Source organism: Nannospalax galili, unplaced genomic scaffold (genome assembly GCF_000622305.1).
Source record: "Nannospalax galili isolate Female #2095 unplaced genomic scaffold, S.galili_v1.0 scaffold541, whole genome shotgun sequence".
Taxonomy (NCBI): Eukaryota; Metazoa; Chordata; class Mammalia; order Rodentia; family Spalacidae; genus Nannospalax; species Nannospalax galili.
The window spans coordinates 734,111-750,168 of NW_008345054.1; positions in this window are offsets into that span (position 1 = coordinate 734,111).

Below are 16,058 nucleotides of genomic sequence, written 5' to 3' on the forward strand. Positions count from 1 at the left end.
ATAAGCTTAGAGTCAGGTGTGGTGGCACACACCTTTAGTCCCAGCACTTGGGAGGCAGAGGCAAGCAAATCTCTGAGATCAAGGCCAGCCTGGTCTACACAGTGAATTCCAGGCAAGCAGTAGCTGCAGGGAGACCCTGTCTCAAAATTACGTGTGTGGGGGGGGGGCGGTATGTGTGCTGGGACTGGAGAAATGGCTCAGCAGTTAAGCGTACTTGCTGCCTTTCCAGAGGGCACAAGTTCGTTTCCAAAAACCCACATGGGACAGCTCACAACCACCTGTAACTTAAGCTCCAAAGGATCCAGTGCCCTCTTCTAGACTCTGTTAGCACCAGCATATATATGGCATACACACACACACACACACACACACACACACACACACACACACACACACACACACACACACACACACACACACACACACACACACACACACACACACACACACACACACACACACACACACACACACACACACACACACAAATAAAAATCTTAAAAAATTTATAAGCCAACCATGGTGCCCCCCCCCCCCAAGTCCCAGCACTTAAAAGGCTGAGGCAGATGATTGTCACAAGTTCAAGGTCAGCCTGGGCCACAAGAGCAAGACTTTGCTTCAAATTAAGTATAAATATGATCTACTACTTTACCTGCCTTATAAAAGTATCTAAAAGCTATATATATGCATAAAGAATTAAGGTAATAAAATAGCTAGCACAGTATGCTATCCATAGTAAATTCTTATTAAATATTTTTACCTGAAAACTGTTTTAACAATAATTTTTGCTGTGTATAGAACAAATTCTACAGAGGACAAAAAGAATGGTATTGACAGCAGGTATCCAACACACCTGTGAGCATGAGCCACTGTGCAAACGACCTACCAGTGACATTCACCAATCAGAAATGTGGAGAATCACAGACAAGACTAGATTTATATGCAGGGTAGTGGAGTTTGAGAAGTGTTAAGTGAATAATAGTGCCTATTTTAGTCATGCTTTGGAAATGGCTACAGTAAATTTCTCAGACACAAATTTGACAAAGGTGCATAGAAGGTGAATAGACTGGTGGTTATAAAATAGAACAGATTTATAATCAACCACGATAAGAGAATTAAGGATTGCCTGGTTTCACTCCAAAAATCTCAGGCAAAATGAAAGAGGGGAGTGAGAGGAGGAAAAGATGGAGAAAAAGAGGAGAGCTTCAAGGAAAGTAAAATAGCAGTAAGTAGACAGCTCCTGTGGTAGAGTTACACAAACAAGTTCTTGACTGGAGAAAAAAGTTAGGACTCCGAACAGAAATGAAAAAGACCGAGAGAAGAAATCTTCAAAGGCAGGATCAAAGTGATGAGTAATAAGGAGTTTAAATAAGAATCATTGCTCCAGTTCTAGCTATCTGAGAGGGCAAGATACAGGAGGGATATAATGTTGAGATTAAGGGATTTTAAGAGACATGGGGACAGGGTAAGACACAATGAAGGGCAATGGCACCAAGGATTTGTGCAGAACTCCTTAAGGGAAGGAGGAAATCAAGGAAGAGAAAAAATGGAACAACAAACATGACAATTTATACCATCAGCCACGAGGTGGAAGTCCTGGAGAAGCAGCCATGCAGGGTGGGCAGGCCTCACTGCCAAGTTTAAAGCTTGCTATTTCGAAGGTGGTTGGTGTTCATTCTGCCTGCCAATGGCAGATGGGGGAAAGTTGAAAACAATTAGTAAAAAAGGACGGGAGAGGGCTGAAGAGCTGGCTTAGTGGTTAAGAGTACTGACGACTCTTATAGAGAACCCAGGTTTGGTTTCCAGCACCACGTGACAGCTAAGAATTTTCTGTGGCGCCAGTTCCAGAGGATCCAACACCCTCTTGTGGCCTCTGTGGGCATTGCACAACACAGTTGCACTTACATACATACAGGCAAAACAGTCATATACATAAATTAAAATAAAATATTTTTTTAAAAGAGGAACAGAGACATTTATAATGTTTTTCTTTTGTTTTGTTTGGTTTTGATGGAAGTAAGAAGATGACTTTGGTGAGGATCCATATGTCTGTGATATTCCAATTAAACAGTTGGGACAGAAAAAACAGACATAGAGCCTGGGGAGACTGACAGGAAGGACAGACAGAACAGTCAGGGACACGGGACAAAGTCACTGTGCTTTCCTGATCTTCAGAAAAAAATGGAGAACACCTCCAAAACAAGTCATTGAAGGTTACTCCTGCTTGAAGATCTGATTGTTCAATCATATTCTATCTAAGTGAGTTCAAAAACACGGTGTGCCATAGAGACTACTGAAGTATGGGAAGATGTTATAAGACAGTAGTTCATCATGAACAAAGGTTAGGAAAATGAAAACCAGGTTAATCGATAGGTAGAACCATGCACAGAGCCATTTATGTTGCTATGGAGACTTTCCTCTTAGAATGTTCCTGCCAGAGTCACACTCAGTTCTCTCAAAGATGATACTACGAAGATGTTATTTGCAACGAATAACACAAATAAAGAAAAATATCTAGAAGTTAACATAAGAATACTTAAAATAAATTGTAAGCCATTGAGGTAAAAGGTAAATACCATCAAACTATATTGTATGAAAATAGCAAAAATTCAAGAATTTTTTTAATGACACATTCTAATATTACAGTAGAATGCAGGCCTCTGGCATTTGTTCCTATGGGTCAGCAAGCAGGATCATGGCAGGATTCCTGGGTGGGAATAATGGGGCTGGCAGTGCTACGAGGTGAGGTTCAGACCTGTAGGTGTTGCTGGTGAGGTTAGCAATCCCACAGCATTTGTGGATGCTCTATGTTTAGTTTAAGTCTGTGGCTGGGGAGCTCATAGGTTCTGGGGTGGGGGGGCTGCTACTGCTGTTTGTTAAATTGACAAGGTGTCAAACTGCCCTCTAAATATTCATACTTATACCTATAAATAAGTGCTGCTCTTAATCTCGGCCAAAGAAGCTTCTATTTGGAATTGGGCAATGGGCAAGTTAGAGATGCATAAATTTTCGAAGTGTTGAGAACAGGTGACTGGCTATGGAGTCCTTAGCACTAAATGGTACCTCCATATTACCCCTCCAAGATTCAGGGAACATTTTGGAAGAGAAAGTAGAAAGAAATAAGAGCTGGAGGATGAGGAAGAATTCTCTAAAATGCTGTCTTCTGGGCCTGGCATGACTGTTGTAATCGTGACCTCGCAGCAGCAGTGGCCACCTGCACAAGACTTGGCACATCAACATTTCATTGTGAATGGAGAAGGGGCTTATAAAGCTCTGCACCTCCTTAAGGAGCTATAGATAGTTAGAATTACATGGGGAGGTGGAGTTCTAATTCTCAGTAGTAGAGCCATTGGAAAATTGCCCCCATTCAAGCAAGTAAATCCAGACCTATGTTCCTGTAGGCAACCCTAAGTGCAGTGGCTCAAGCCCACACAATGCATTTGAAAGCCAGAGGGGGAGTTGGGAAGAAGAAGGGATTTGGCAGGAGAGGGAAGGAGATAGCAGAGGATAGTGGAGGGGGAATTTTGATCAAAGAACACACACACACACACACACACACACACACACACACACGAAATCGTAAAAGATATATAACTTAATAAATGAATGAATAAAGTTCTTATACGTAGAACATGGGGCAGGGAGAGTAATCATGACTAAAGAATGAAAGGGGTAACTTCCCAAGACAAAATAAGACAGAAATAGAAAAATTCATCATATATATTCTGGATATTTGAATATACCAGAATCAATGACTTTTGATTCAGTTAACAATGAGGCTCTTTTGATTTTGTTTTTTTCTTTAAATTTTTTGTTAAAACAACAAACGAAGTTATGGCCATGGTGATGGTAAAGAACGTGAAGAAAGAAACAACAGTTAGGAAGACAGTTATGGACTCTTACAAACTGAAAATAGAGGGCTGGAGAGACGGCTCAGCGGTTAAGAGCACTGACTGCTCTTGCAGAGGACCCGGATTCAATTCCCAGAACTCACATGGGTTAACAAATGTGGGCAACTCCAGTTCCAGGGGAATTTAATGCCCTCTTTTAACCTCTGTGGACACTGCATGACACAGGTGCATTTACGCACATGCAGGCAAAACACTTGTACACGTAAAAAATATTTTGAAAAAAACAAATTGAAAGTAGCAAGAAGAAAATTTGTATTTCAGTATTTCTTCAAGGCACTTGTTTTATTTTGATGTGGATTAAAAGGTAAAGAAAAAATTTTAAACGCATTCTTGAGAATCCTGGATGTAAGAAGGAGTATTGCAAACAATCACAATGAAGAGGAAATGTTTTACAAATGGGAAGAATGAAATTCGTTTTCAAAATAACAAAATTAAAATCAATCCGCAGGGCTGGAGAGATGGCTCAGTGGTAAAAAGCAGTGATTGTTCTTACAGAGGCACTGGATTTGGTTTCCAACACCTACATGGTGACCACAACCATCTGTAACTTCAGTTCCAGGGAATCAAACACTCTCTTCTCTCCTGAATGGGCATTTCATGGCACTGGCACACTTATATAAGCAGGCAAAACACTCATACATACAAAATAAAAATTAATTAACTAAAATTTTAAAATCATAAAATAATTTGAGAAAATAGTCCTAAATTACAGCAAGAGACAGGTTCAGAAATCTACTCATGCTTGAGAATACATTACAGAAAAAAATAGAGCTACTTACTGCTTCCCTGAGATAGCAAGAGATAGTTTCCTGCTTGTTTTCCATTGTTTAAAACATGTTCTTTGGGCTGGGGAAATGGCTCAACAGTTAAGAGCGCTATCTGCTCTCTCAGAGGACCCAGGTTTGATTCCCAGCACCCACATGTTGGCTAACAACAGGCTGGAATTCCAGTTCCAGGGGAATCTGATGCCTTCTTCTGACTTGCATGGGCATTGCACGGCATGGGTGCACCTACACATATGCAGACAATATACACATACAAAAAACCCCAACCCCCCAAAATCTATGCTCTTGGAGTAGGACTGGGGCTGACATGTCAGGAAAGCAATTCAAAGCTTCAAGCAGGATGAGAAAAACTCCATCTTTTGATAAAGTTGTGCTGTTAAGGTGGGCAGGGCATGGTGGCTTGTTCTCAGGAGGCTGAGACAGGAGGATCGCTAATTCAAGACCAACCTCAATATCTAATGGGATCCTGTCTCAGCAGCAACCCAAAAAGACAACTAAAACTCTGCTTCTTTTCCTTATAGAGTTCAGCTGACTTCAGCAGTTGACACAATTTTAAAAGTAACTTCACTTTCTGGAACTGGGAAAGCCATTGAGAATGAACCATAGTAGTTTGTTTGTTTGTGTTTGTTTTTCAAAGCACAACTATTTCAGATAAAGAATCCAACACTGGATTTTTCTATTTTTAATTGCTATTTTGATTTTTCTTTTATGGTGAGTAATAGTAAGTAAGCCTTTCTTTGTGCAGGCAAAGGCAGATTTGTTTGCACTGTAGAATTGGATGTTTCCTTCCCATACAACTTCCTGCTAAAATCTTCTGTCTTCCCAAAAGCTACAAAGGTGTCCTCCATTTCCTTATCCTTTTAACCAGTCCCCCAAAGCTGTTTCCCTTTTCGTTAAGAAGAATAAAAATGTCAGAGCCACCGAAAATACAGTATCTTTATTCTCATCGTCTAGGAGGCAGGATGTGGTGAGAGTGTTAAGTGTCAGTCATGTCAGATTTCACTTCCTGCATCATAATCAATCCAATATGGGCTGACCAGGCCCTGTTAGCTCCTTGCTTTTCCAGGGAGATCCTAATTCTCATCTGACCTAGCAGCTCTCACTCCAGTTACCCAGGGGAAAAGTTAACCATGCCTGGCAGTCACCCTTTTCTTCATCCACCTCCAGGCCCTTCTTCCATCTCCAGGGTTATAAAAATGAAGGGAATTTGTTGCAACTGATTCACCCAGCTTGGGAGCTGCTTGCTAGATGATTTCATGGTCTGGCTATTAGCTGTTAGGAAATACAATGCCATCCTTACATATCTGGTTTTAGTTGGGAGGGAAAGACTCAAATGAAAGTCTCAAGAGAGATTGAAAGGGATGGAGAAAAGGAGAATTACCATTCCCAGGACTCAGCCTGATGATTTAGTAGGGTGATTAGATGGAGTATTTATCGCACTAATGTTGGAGTTTGATGCTCTGGCTTTTTAACGTGTAGTTTGCATGTGGGGGTAGAAAGCGACTCTGGGGAATACCCTATCAGCCAGGTGGAGGGAAATGGTTGGAAGGGAATGCATGCTTATTGACTGGCTGATTTCCCCTGGTGGAGAGCCTAATGATGAGGCAGGCAGCCAACAAGGCAGGGCTCTTGAGTTCAACTTCAGGTCCCATTACCACAATGATGGGTGGTCTTATGGCAAAACACTGCAGTTGCCTGAATTCAGGCTGAAGAAGGTGTAAGCTCTGTATGTTTGTGAAGAGAAACTTTGTTTCTCAGTTTCCTAGAATGGAAGAAGCAGGTGATAATGCTCTCTGCATGAGAGAACATATGAATTCCACTAAGTGTAGTGTCTGACCTGAGGAAACAGCTCAAAATGAGGACAATAGAAAAACCAAACAGAGAAATGCCTGTAAGAATCCCTTTCTTCAACAAGTGTTTATTAAACATTTATTATTAATCAATATATGTACAGGATACCTTGAAAGAGAGGAGGGCATTCTTGGTATAGTTCCTGCCCTGGGTACTTGCATTCTCATGGGAAAGACAAAAACAAGCAATTTACATAGAAATGTTCATTAAATAAATACCATGAGAGTTTAAGAATTCAGGAAAGGGCTATTGAGATGGCTCAGTGGGTAAAGGCAGTTGCAACAAAGCCTTATGACCTGTAAGGCCCCCCACACGGTGTGGAAGGAGAGACCCAGCTCCTGCAGGGCAGGTTATTCTCTGACCTTTACATGCATGTCATCACACACACACACACACACACACACACACACACACACACACAGAACTTACTTATGTTTGAGAAATTGGGGAACTGTTCACCTATCTTCATGTGAGCTTCCACATCCATAACGTTAGCATATATAGCACATGAAGTTATTGGGCTCTGAGCAGGAGTAATATGCATCAGAGTGCCTGGACATGGTTTCTCCTCAAAAGCATTTTGGTAAGCATAGATGCAAAGAACAACATGCTGTGTCCGCTCCCTCTGTTGTCCCTTCTTTTTCCTCTATGCAGAGCCACAACCCTGCTCTCCTGATTGCTTCAGCTCCTCTGCTCTTTAGGTGAATGTAAGCAATGTACCGGTTTTAAAAAGCAGTCATAAGTCTGTCCACATGGCTGCTTTTCCTGCCTTTTCTCCTGAGAGCTTCCAGTTCAGAGCTGCTGTTATGGAGGCCCATGTATGGGGAATATTGACTTGTAGCTGAAGCTCTGGCCTCTGCTCTCCACTGTACAGGAGCTTCCTAGGGTGACTCTGGTTAACTTCCCGACACATCCTGAAGAATGGATGACATTCCATGTTCCCACTTCAGGGAAGCCAGGATGGCAAATTAGCTAATCAAAGCAGGAAGCAACATTCTTTCAAAGGAAAAGCCCTGGTTCAGTTCTGCAGGAGCACTTGGGGTGGGATTGCTTCCCTTTCCTGCTTGACTCTGTCACCGCTCCACGGTCTAAGAGATCTTGGAGTACTATGATAGCGAGACTGTTTTTCCTTCAGTTTGCTTCCTGGCTGCTTTACTCTGGCTTGACAATCTCACCAATGCCTTACTCTCCCAATGTGTACTGTGATTGAAATGAATCACTTCAGCAGAGTTTAGGGTTGCAGCACATTTGATGAGAAGCTGCCCCGAAGGAACCAGCATGCAAAGGAGCCAGTAGAAGAGCCAGCATGCAGAGCCCTGCTCAACAGTGCAGCTGGAAATGTAGGCTCTCTGTGATTGAAAATCTCTTCCATGTTTGCATACTTACCAAAATGGCCCCTTTATTCTGGTGACAGGTTTTCTTAGCTCTTGTTTATTTTTTGAACTCCACTGTATATTGAGATGGGTGTAGGTGAGAGTTGTTCCCTGCATTGTAATAATCTTAAGTCTCAGCTTTACTAAGCTGTAACTCACAATTCCTCACAATTCCATATCATACAATTTATTCAGTTAAACAATTCTGTGTTTTTTAGTATATTCACAGAGTTGTACAACCTTTACTACAGAAAGTTTTAGAATTTTTCAAATTGTGCCAGACAGAAACCATGTACCCTTCAGAAGCCACTCCTCATTTTCTCCCAGCCTGCTCCCACCATGGCCCTAGCAACCACTAACCTGTTTTCTGTTTCAATTGATTTCTATATTCTGGACATTTCTTTTAAATGCATTCATTCAATATGTGATCTTCAGTGACTGACATTTTTCAATTATTATACTGTTTCCAAGCCCATCCATGTTGTAGTATTGTAAACACATCATTTTTTTCATTGCCAAATAGTGTTCCATTGTATGGATATACCATATTTTATTTATCCATTCATCTGCTGACAGATATTTTCCATTTTTGCCAACTGTGAAAAATGTTGTCACAGATATTCATATATTCCTATGTAAGTTCTACTCTGGACCTACTGTATTGGTTACTTTTCAGTTGCTGTGATAGAAACATTGACCAAAGCAACTTATAGAAGGAAGAGTTTCTTTAGCTTAAGGTTCCGAAGGACCACGAGCCCATCATGGCAGGGAGGCATGGCAGTAGAGGTGGCTGGAGCAGGAGCAGAAAGTAGAGCTCTCACATCTTCAAGCAGGCACAGGAAGCAAGAGAACAACTTGAAATCTGGCAAGGCTTAAGAACTCTCTAAGCCCAGCCCAAGTGATGTGCTTCTTCCAGCATAGCCACACCTTTTAAGACCTTGCAAAACAGCACCACCAACTGGGGACAAAATGTCCAAACATTTTGAGCCTATAGGGACATTCTCATTCAAACCACCACAGCTACATTTTCATTTGTCATGGGTGAATGCCTAGGAATGCAACTGCCCAAGTCATATGATCACTAGGTGTTTAGACTTTTGAGGTTGTTTATGACTCTTTAAAGGAGCTGTATTCTTTTACTTCCCCATCATCGGTATATGAGGAAGGTTATATGCTTCACCATATCTTTAACACCTGTTGACTGTGCCTGTGATCATAGCCATCCCATTAGTTGCAAAGCCCTCCACTCCTTGTTCCTCTTTGAATACCTCTTAATGAGTGTCTTCATAAGTGAAACTGAGTCAATTCATGCTCATCCCTTTTGTGAAACCTAAAGGATATCAAGCCCTAATTATGTCCAAAGGTGAGAACAGTGATGACAGGTGACAGCATTCACAATTAGTGGTGGCATCAACAGGGCAAAACGCAGGTCAATCACCCTTTCAGTCTTTTTGTTTCAAAGTTTTCATCAGCCATGTTTTTTTGAAATTAAGGGAAAATATTAATGAAGTAAAATAAGCCATGTGCAGTAAGTAAAACAATGCCTTGCATCCACTGTTTCACTGACTCAAGGAGCCAGGTGAAGGAAGCTAGCCTTTTTCCACCACAGAAGCTAGGAAGAGGGGACGGCACAGAGATAGTAGACAGAGATCTTCTCTGTCTATAGTAACCAGATGGGAAAAGCAAGGACTTAGCTTTTTTGTTTTTTTATCCAGTTCAAAGAAAGGACTAGAACTCAGTTGACAATAATGGATTTTGTCTTCTGTTTTCCTCACAGAGTCCAGTAGGATGCCATGTGATTAACAGGTGATAGTGCTGGTAGAAGCCATGAAAGCTAACACTGACAGGCATTTACATGTTCATATACTGGCATAAATATTTTATGTATATTTTTGAAAAAATTCAGGGTAAATACTTTTATGTATGGCTACACTATTCCCACTTCTGAAAAACTTGAAGCAAAGATGCATTAAGAAAACTCCCCCCACACACTGGGTTGGTTAGTAGTGAGGGAAAGATTCAAGCCTGTGTCTCACTGATCTAGACTCCTACAGCATGCCCAATATATCTCAAAGCCTCTGAAAAGATAATGAATTAATGGACAAATATTCTCAAATGCCAAGTTTAAAACACATGTATATGGACAAATAATCATTTTGGGAAAAGACAACATATAAATGAATAAAAGTCTTGCAGAGGAAGAAGAAAATAAAGTTATTGATAATTTCTCTCTCCATAAGTAACTCAGCACTCATATGCCTCTACATGGGAAAACAGAATGTGCGTCTGTAGACTTTGCCAACTTCTGATTACAGTGAGCACATAATTAATGGTAATTCTTTCACAAACAGGTCTGCCATCCTTCAGTTACGATGAGTTGTTCCTTCAGGTAACAGTAGTTTATCTCTAGAGCTCATAAGCAATCCCCTGGGCTACACTGTAGGGAAGCCACACGACATTAACAAGCTACATCTTTTTCTGCCCTGGTCCCTTCTTCAATATCTGTTTCCTGATAAACCACTTGAAAAGCAACACTAATACTTTTCTGGAAAATTCCACCATGGAATACCTCTTCCCAATGATACAAAATCTGCATGCCTGGTAATACAAGCGTAGAGCTCTCAACACTCTACAGCTTTGCTGGGTTTATTGCAACTGTGGAGAGAAGGCTCATGTCCTGGACTTACCATCAGAGTACTGATGCTGAATTGTTCTCTGATTCTTCCTGGAGACTATGACATTGGAAAATGTTCAGTTATGTTGTAATTGTCTGTTGCTTCTTACAGCATTCAAACAAGAGCTGGTCCAGGAAAACTAAAAGAACTCAGAGAGTTCTCAAGACATTTCCTGCCCATATTCCTCCTCGTAGGCCCATTTCCCATGCATGGTTGAGCTGATTCTTCCAAATGCCAGGGCCTTGACTCTCAAGCTCAGTCAGGTCTCTCAGTGGTGGATAGCTTAGGCTCCTTATTTTTCTGTTTTAGTCAGCTGAAACTTATTGATCTGTTACTATATGTAAGACACCAGGAAGATCAAGAAAAATGCATGTCATGTAAATTATAGCTACAATTTAGGATGACATATCTCATAATAAGGTAACAGAAAATTGTATTTGTAGCACAAAAGGAAAGAAGCATGATTGAATCATACCAGAGTTGTCAGCAACAGGTGTGTTCATGATGAATTCTGTGCTATGTTTAGGAGTTTTTCAGTTTCATAAGATAGATCAAAAAGCATGGCTTCACCAGTGCCACTAAATTACATTGAATAAGAAACATGAGCTGTAATCCATGGGGCACTGCCTGGAAATAGTAATTATGAGACAAGTTTAATGTCTAACTTCTTTGTGGTTGTTTGAGTGACATGAACTAGTTCCAAATAATCAGATCTGCATAGATGTTTGCCTTAAAACCATTCACTTAATGACATAATTCCACAAAGAATATGAACCAATTATCAGTGAAGAATATTCTATAACCCAAGTGGTTGATTTAGGAGGTTTGATTGCTAGAAACACCTGGTGTGTACTAGTTTTTTTTGGCTTTGCCTGCATCAGTACTTTGTTTTATTGTCTGTTGTTGTTCCTGTTGAGCTCAAAGTCTTAACTCAAGCCAACCAATTTGCCTAGGTTAGAGATCTAGTTCTCCACTTGATTTTTCATCTATTACCGGAACCACAGTTTATTCACTTAGTATGACTTAAGTATTTTTCATTTCTGAAAACCCTTGCTATCAGGGTAGGTCCATCAGAATGGGCCACCATAGCATTCAGCACCTCCCAGGTACACTCCTGGGATTGCTGTGCCTTCCGTCTTTCAGCGCTGCCTCATGGCTCTCTTGCTGACTTCCCCTCGAAAGCCCTGCTTCTATCTCTGCCCTTCTCCTGGCACCTATCATCTAAGACCTCTCATATGAGTGTCAGATTCATACAACAACTTCCCTAAAATCTCCATTTCTATGACTCATAGTTTCTATAAATTCAACACATTGGTTTTAAAAGCTCAATGACTGCCCTGCACCCACCACTGCAGTAAGACAAGTTCCTTTCTTTGCATTGCATATCATGGTTTCTGCACAGCTGCCAAGCCAAAACCAACAAACTTGTCTCAATTGTTTGCTTTCACTGCCTGCAGGTTACTCATTAGGGTCACCTGAATCTATTGAATTTATTCTTTGTCTCCATCACAAATCCCACCACCATGGTTCACACCACCTCTCTTTGGTTTCTTGGACTCTTACCACAGCTTCCTTCCCAGTGGAGTATTCTGTGTCTTCGTTCCATAAACTGGACTCTATGCTATAGACTGTAATTCTTTCATAGAATACCTCATTCTCTTATTTTACTACCTTAATCATTGTGATCATTCTTCACTATCCATAAATGAGGGGTAAATTCCTGAGGCAGAACTTAAAGTCCTTGTAATCTACTCTATAGAAATGCCACTTAGTTAGAACTTGTACAAATAGACTGTGCCTTTGCCCTCCCATTCTTTTTATCATCAGAGTTTTCCTTCTGTCTCTCCAGCAACATTATGTTAAGCCTAGGACTAAACTTCACATTTCCAGCCCCTTCAAACCTTACTTTGACAATCCCCTTTATGCTGTCATGATAGCATTGATTACTCTTATAACAGCCCCAAAACTTATACACATTAATCAAGGTGCTTAACTCTATATATCATTTCTATTTTTCATTTAGATTCCCCCTCTACTGGACAATGAACCATTGTAACATATTTGATTATAATCTCCTTATGTGTTTCTCAAACTTGATGATATTTGAACCAGTGATTTTTGTGTTTCTTGTGAGCCATGCTTATTGTAGGGTGTTTAGTAGCCTCCCTAGTTTCCATCCACTAACTGTCAGCCTAACAGTCCCCAACATACCGGTAGTGAAAACCAGAATGACCCTAGATATTTCCAAATGCTTCATGTAGAGGGTGAGGGATGATGGAGTAATCTCAGATGAGAACCAGTGATCTAATTCCTAGCTTGGAATATGGTCTAATTTAGTTTGAGGAAGGAGGGAGGGAGGGAGGGAAGGAGGGAGGGAGAGAGGAAAGAGATAAAGACATTAGGGGGACAGGATCAGCATTATAGCGTTATGACTGCAAAAACCGGAACCCCCCCAAAAAAAAATCACGTTCACTTGGGCATTGGTTGTCTCTGAATCTAAAATTAAACTATATTTATTGTTGTCACTGAGAGAAATAAAATACAAGTAGATAATGAGGATAAAAATGAAAGGGAAATGTGCTTGAGAAAGTTTGTCAAGAAGTACAATTTGCATATGCAATATCCCTTACAGGCCCAAGAGTCCCCAAACACATGCCATTTGGAGATGATGTAGACAATACAAACTCTAAGAGGTGCTTAGTAGGCTTAAGGTCCTTGGTGACAGCCTCTCACCAGTGACTGAGGTGCTGCCTTCTACCTCTGTTTCTCCTTTATTCTCTGGTCATGGGTGAGTAGTTTTATTCCACCACACACTCCTACATAACATGTTGCCTTGGTCACTGGCCCAAATACATTGAGACTGACCAACTATGTACTGAAATCTCCAGAACTTGAGCCAAAATGAGTTTTTCTCTTCATAAGTTGATAACCTCAAAAAGAGTGACTGCAAGGTGCATATCACCAAAAGGAAGAAGAAAGGAAGCACAAGTTATAAATCAAATGAGTGAATGAGAACAAGGAACCACCAGCACCGTTTGGCTGTCGCTTCCACCAACACACACTCCTGAAGTCACACCACACTCATTCACTTACTGTGCAGCTTCAGATCTCTTATGTGCAAACCAGGGATAAATTGTATTTTTGTAAAAATGCAGAATACCTTGTGTAAGGGTTGCTCATTCAGGGTTTTTTTTTGTTTTGTTTTGGTTTTGACACAGGGTCTCCTTGTAGCCCCAGCTGGCCTGGAACTTGCTATGTAGACCAGGCTGGCCTCTATCTCACAAAGATTCATCTGCTTCTATGTCCTGAATGTTGGGATTAAAGGTGTGCACCACCATGCCCAGCATGAGGGTTGCCCTTAAAAGAATATCTTCATATCCTAAGCACCTCTTCTCTTATATCAGCTATTGTTGACATAGGGCTGGGTTGTATTATGGACCCAGATCTAGACAAGAGTCAAAATGCCCCCCATATCTAGAGTCAAAATACCCTCCATCTCTTCTTGTGTCTAAGTCACACTTGATTTCTCAAAGAAGCTATTAACCAAAGCAACACCCAGGTTCAAATCCAAGAAGTGCCTCGATGCCTCGATGAACTGAGAAAGCTGCTATTGTTTCCATGGTCATTTATTAACCTCTTCATGTCAGGAGCCTTAGGTGCTGATGGGTGGAGGCCAGAGAATGGTATAATAAGAGATGGGGACTCTTTGTCAATTCTCCTCACAGGAGTGTAGTTCAAAGCAGATCAGAAGTGAATATTGGCTTACCTGTTGTAATATGTGCTTGACATGGGCACCATAGTCATATTAACACATGGTATTATGACATCAGAATTCAGTGGGGATGAGAGCTTGTCACCTTAACAAAAGTATGGCTTTTACTCTTAGTGTGTGCAAGCTGATATAGTACAAGTGTCAGGCAGAAATATGAAGGTTCTTGTGGCTCTTGAGGAAAGAGCAGTTAGGGGTTTCCTATATAATAGGAAATAGAAAAAATAGAAAATATCTGTTTTCTAAAACCTCTGACTTTTTCAACTTTATCTAGTCCAAAGATCTGGAATAAGGAGTTAAGAGGTGGGTTGATTAGCACTTGTCCTCTTATACTCATAATGAAATCTAGTTCCCATTGTGATTTATGAAGAGCTGGAATCAGGTGAGTCCTTTTAGAGGTAGTGAGATTATGAGGGCTTTGCCTTCCTGGATTTACCCATTCATGTGACTAGTGGGTTAAGGAATTATCTCCAAGGTGGGTTTGCTTACATAGGTCTCTCTGTGTTCCGCAGCTTTCACCAAATGATGCTTTTTGCTGCTTCAGCTGGCCAGAAAGCCATCACCAGATGCAACCATGACTTCAGGACAGAGCTTTGGGCCAAGTAAACCCCTTCTCTTTACAACTGACTATAATCTAGCTTACATAGGTCTCTCTGTGTTCCGCAGCTTTCACCAAATAATGCTTTTTGCTGCTTCAGCTGGCCAGAAAGCCATCACCAGATGCAACCATTTGACTTCAGGACAGAGCTTTGGGCCAAGTAAACCCCTTCTCTTTACAACTGACCCTCTCCATGGAATTGAGTTATTACCAACAGAAAACAGGAGGAAACTTTCAGGTCAGTTCCAGCTTCAGTTCTCCATGTTCTGTGGTCAAAATGTATGGTGTCTCTAGCAATAGCATCTTAGACAAAGTCGAAAGGGAAAGTGGAAGAAAAACTAGAGGGACTGATACAGATTTTCTCACTTATATTTTGAAAAAAAAAATAGAGGATTATGAATTTCTCCTTATTCCACAGAATTTTAGTTAACAGCCAAATATCCTAATCAACTGGCTCCCATCTGCCCATCTGCTGACATACACAGCTGCTCATCAGATGCCTATAGAGCTTCAAAATGAAAATGACAGAACAGAACAACCTGAAAAGCAGGATCTGACCTACGTGCTGATGGGGATATAAAAGGGCTCAGATAATTTGGGAAACAGCTTGGGGGTTGCTGAACTGTTTATCCTTCCCCTGTAAGTCAGCAGTCACATTCTAGGCATTGATGAAGAGATGAAATAATGTGTTAACACGAACACCTGCTCGTGAAGGTTCACAGAAACATTACTCATAGTAGTCACAAGCTAGAAACAAGCCCATTGTCAATCAAGAGGCAAATTGGTAGCAAACAATGAGGTATCGCTGATCAATAAAATGAAATAAAATCCTGATACCTGTAACAACATGAACAAATCTACGACAAATGACTAAATGGAAGAAACCAAACATAAGTAGTGTATATTATGTGGTTTCACGTTTGTATAATTTTTAGAAAAGGCAAAACTAGAGAGACAAAAAATCACTCAAGCATTTGTCTGAGTTAGATTTAGAAACACTAAGTCACTGCAAATGAACACAAAGCAAGTGTTTTTGGTGATGAAAATACTCTAAAACTAGATTATGGTGGTTGTTGCATAACTGTGAATTTACTAA